A 4,894-nucleotide genomic window follows, 5' to 3' on the forward strand; every position below is an offset into this window, starting at 1 on the left:
AGAGCAGTGCCGCTGCCAGTACCCTTTGGAGCCCAGAAGATCATGAGTGAATCCCAGATGTCCAGCCTTGAGCTGCTTTGCTGGACTTTGGTTTTGCTTAGGTGTGCCCTATTCTTCCCTTTGAAATAAGACAGTATTTGTTTTGGATTTTACAGAAGCCCATCCACAGTTGAGACTTTTAAAAGACTATGGACTTTAAAGTGTTTGGATTTTTTTAAGGACTGTGGGGTTTTTAAGGTTGTACTGTCTTAGGTTGTGATATTAACATATCTTGGGGACAGAAATTGGAAAGTTATGGTTTAATAGTGATGTTTGTGTGTCAAGTTGACAAGGGGTCAGTTGTGCTGGATAGCTTTAGTGTCAACTTAATACACCTGGGTAGAGGGAGCCTCAATTGGGGAAGCTGCCTCCATTGGACTGGCCTGTGGCCATGTCTGAGGGGCATCTTCTTGATGAGTGATGTGGGAGGGCCCAGCCCACTGTGGGTGGTGCCACCCCTGGGCAGGTGGGCCTGTGTTGCATAAGAAGCCAGGCTGAGCAGGGGCCAGGGGAGCAAGCCTGTTAGCAGTGTTCCTCCATGGCCTGTGCTCCAGTTCCTGCCTCCAGGTTCCTGCCCTGAGTTCCTACCTTGGGCTCCCTGATGAACTGCATGCAACCTGGGAGATGTAAGACAAATAAACCCTTTCCTCCCCAAGTTGGTACTGGTCAGAGTGTTTTGTCACAGCAATGAAGAACAAACTAAGACATATGGTTTCATGTATCTATTTGAAAGTATATTCTGCCAAGGAGGGTGACTACGATGATGTTATATTGTTTATAACATTATAATGGAATATAACATTATTAAACACTACAGTATTTTTTAATATAGCTATTGATTTACTACCTTAACTAGGAAATATGATTTTACCCAAAGCACATAACTGATCAGAAAAGTGCATCACGGGTTGACAAAATGGCTCAGTGGGAAAAGATACTTGCCAACATGTTTGATGACTTGAGTTTGACCTCCAGAATCCACAAGGCAACAGGAGAGAATTGACTCTGGCAACTTGTTCTATGAGCTCCACATGGATCTGGTGCATGCCACCACCAAAAAATAAGTACATGTAAAAATATATTATATTAAGAAATTCATCATGGGCCGTGGGAGGGTGAAGTTTAATATAGGAGTCTTATCCGGAGACATGCACTCTGCAGTCTCTCATTCTGGCCAGTTGTGACCTTCTATGTGCATTGCCTTCTCTTGAATGAAAAATCTTTCCTAGTGAGAGTTGAGACATGTGTTAGTATGCCCTCCTTTCCTTGTTTTTCTATGCTCTATGAGCTTCAGGTGAAGAGATTTCATTGTAGATGAGAGGGGGTGGAAAGACTGTAAGAGCAAGGGCTAGTGCATGGTCGTAAGGAGACAGTATTCCAGTCCTCCAGGAACTTGCGAACTTGCACATATAAACTTACAGTAACTGGGACAGAATGAAAACTCAGAGAAAAACCCTTGGAAAATGGGCAAGAAGCCTCGGACTTAGCTGAGGAACTATTGTCAGCTAATAACTGCAGGGTGAGGGAGAGTTCATCTTCTTTGGAGGAGTGACTATAGATAGGCTGACTATATTCAAGTGGATGAACTAGATGAATTCACACTGAAGGACAGCTGGGTACACAAATTTGATAGGCCTTGACAAGTATGACAGAATGCATGGAATCCAGTGGGGTGACTATGGGTGTGTACAGATTGGGGAGGGTGTACCAAAATGATTATATTTTATGACATGTGCAAAATTAAATGAAAATATACATTTAGAAAAAAACATAAACCATTAGATCAAAAAAAAAAAAGTTCATCATGGTCTTTTTTGTCCCTATGTGCAGGGAGCTCATTTTCTCATATGCAGTCACAGAATCTGAAAAATAATCAATAGTGGAAAATTTAATCAAATTACTTCAACTGTCAGAATTGAAAGGAGATGATTTCAAAATAGAATGGAAATGATCAATAAATCCATAGATTAAAAATAATGAAAACAGAATTAAGCCTTAGTTATTCGCTCAGCTAATCTTTTATTAACAATCTCTCATTGTCGTCTCTGTCTTCTTTGTAGGATCTCCTCTCCTACGTGCATCTCCTCACCAAGAGTGTATCTAAAGAAAAGTTAAGATTGGAGATAAGCAAATGTTCCATTCATTGTATATCAGTGTTGGGAAAGCTCCTAAGAGATCACAGGTCCCAAACTCATGTTTGCACTGAGGGAGAAACTGAATCCCAAGATAAAAGTAACATGTCTTACTACATCTAGAAAATTGCAGACGTGAAACAAGAACTCAGAGCTCTAGCATGCTTTCTTCTGTGTGAGTTTCTCAGTATATTGTAAAATGTTTTGTTTTTTAACATTTTAAAAAAAATATTTTATTTTTTATGTGTATGCGTGTATTGCCTGCATGTAGGTAAGTGCGCCCGTGTCATGCAATGCCCATGGTAGACAAAAGAGGCTGTTGGAGGCCCTGGAACTGGAGTTACAGACAGTTGTTAGCTGCCACGTGGGTGCTGGGATTCGAACCCGGGTCTTCTGCAAAAACAGCCAGTGTTCTTAACTGCTGAGCTGTCTCTCCAGCCCCTGTTTTTTAACATTTTTATCTATTGTTTTTTAACATTTATTGAGCTTTTGTACATTTCATACAACAGTTCTTAATCAAATTTAGATCCCCTCTCCAATTTATGCCCTCCAACCCCCCACCAGACCATCTGTTTTATGCCATACATGTTGAGTCCTATTCAGTCAAGCATTTGTAACCAGATGTCCTTCATTGCAAATTTATCCACTGGAGACTACTCAGCCCATCTACATAGAGATCATAAGTAAGGCATACTCTCCCTCACCCTATAGTAATCAGTCTCCAATAGTTCCCAGACTAGGGGCATCCCACCACCCATTTCTCTCACTCCACTCTGGGCCTTTGTCTGACTGAGTTGGCATGAGTCCTGTGCTCAGTGCCACCATTGCCACAAGTTCACATGTGCAAGATTCCAGTGGCCCGAAAGCCTCTGCTTCCCTGTGTTCATGAACCAGCCCTGGCTTTCATAATATTTCCATCCCCTCTTCCACAATAGTCCCTGAGCCTTGGGTGAATGAGGTTTAATATAGGAGTCCTCTCCAGGGACACAAACTCTTCAGTCTCCTATTCTTTAAAACTTGGCCGGCTGTGGCCTTCTCTGTGCGTGTGTGCATCATACTCTGTTGTATAAAGAACCTTTACTGGTGATAGTTGAGGGATGCATTAGCTTTCTCTCTACCCCTCGTTCCACTATGTTCCATGAGCCTTACATGTAGAGGTTCAACTGTAGATGTATCACCTAGGACTGAGCATCTCTCAGACATATGTTCTCTGTGACTAACCAGTTGTGGTACTCTGCAGTAGCCTCCATCTTTTGCAAAATGAAGCTTCTTTGATGAGTGTTGTATGGTATGCTTCTCTGTAAATATAAGTATCCATATTTAGCATATGGTAAGAAATTTCATTTGTCTAGAGATACAACAGAGACAAGGTTTTTGCTAGGATCTATGTCTTCTCCAACCATGTGTATTTAGCTGTGTTTACAGTGCCACCCATGAGTTCACTCACATTGAGAGGGCTTTAAGTCCAATGAGATAGCTGTCGATTACTCCCCAGATAACAATGCCACTAGTGCACCAAAAGAGGTAGATTGCTGTGCTGGTCGTTACAGTTATTAAGCTTTGGGGCTGCCTTGGACCATTGATTGATTTTCTCCCCTTGCAGTTTGCATATAATCTATCATTATGAGGGCTAAACTTCAGGTAGAAGGCTTCCAGGTCAGCTCCTGCTCCCTGGCTCCAAGTCCTGTGTCTGAAGTATTTCCTGTCTTCAGCAATACGGTCTTAATCTTCCAGTTCTGGGAGATAACCAAGAGCTCTAGTAATAGCTTGTGTTGTTATGGGAGTCTCTTGGACCACTCTGACTGTATTAGTCAGGGTTCTCTAAAGAAACAGAACTGGTATGGATGGATTTATCAGATTAGCTCACAGGACAGAGTCCGAGTAGTCCAACTATTACTGTACCACACTGGACCACACTGGAGAGGCTGAGAATCCATAGTCTCTCAGTCCATGAGGCTGGATGTCTCAGTAGTCCCAATCTGGTGCTAAAGGTCTGATGAATTCCAAAAGATCAGCTAGTCTTCAGTCTACAGCAAGCAGCAAGAAGTCATCAGCGAGAGAGAAGCCAAGCGGCAAAGGGTGTGTCTTCCAGCTTCAGATGATCCAATCAAGGAGATCTCTCTCATTTCAGTTAATCCCAGTTCCAGTCAAGTTGACACCCAGTATTAGACATCACAAGTCCACTCCTTATCAACTTGACACCCAAATTTTCAAATGAAAACAATGGTGAGGTCATAGTTTCACTTAACATGATATGACTATCTCATCATACAATGACCAATGCATTTTATATCTTAGAGTAGGTGATAAGGTCTTTGAGGAATTCTTAGTCCTTCAGCATTTTATAACCTAATATGATCATACAGGTTCACAACACATAACTACTCAACACTTATCTCAATTGCACATTCAAAAAAGAACAACACAACTATCTGCTTAACATATGTGTATACATGCACAAGCCTATTCTTAACCAAATAGGACAAAAATACTCATGCCAATTACAATCTACATCTCTGCAACTGGTCATGTGGCCTAAGTTGGTGTTTGTAGCTACCTTCCTCTACTGCCCATTCTGTATTTCCTCTACCATCAGCAAGCACTTCTGCAGGTATTGGCACTTTCCCTGGAGGAGTGACCCATACTTTCATCCCTGAAGGGTCTGGACCATTTGTTGTCCTGTCTGGACTGGGTTGTTGCAAAGCCATTGACCTTAACCACAG

This window comes from Nannospalax galili, unplaced genomic scaffold, assembly GCF_000622305.1.
Source record: "Nannospalax galili isolate Female #2095 unplaced genomic scaffold, S.galili_v1.0 scaffold280, whole genome shotgun sequence".
Classification (NCBI taxonomy): domain Eukaryota; kingdom Metazoa; phylum Chordata; class Mammalia; order Rodentia; family Spalacidae; genus Nannospalax; species Nannospalax galili.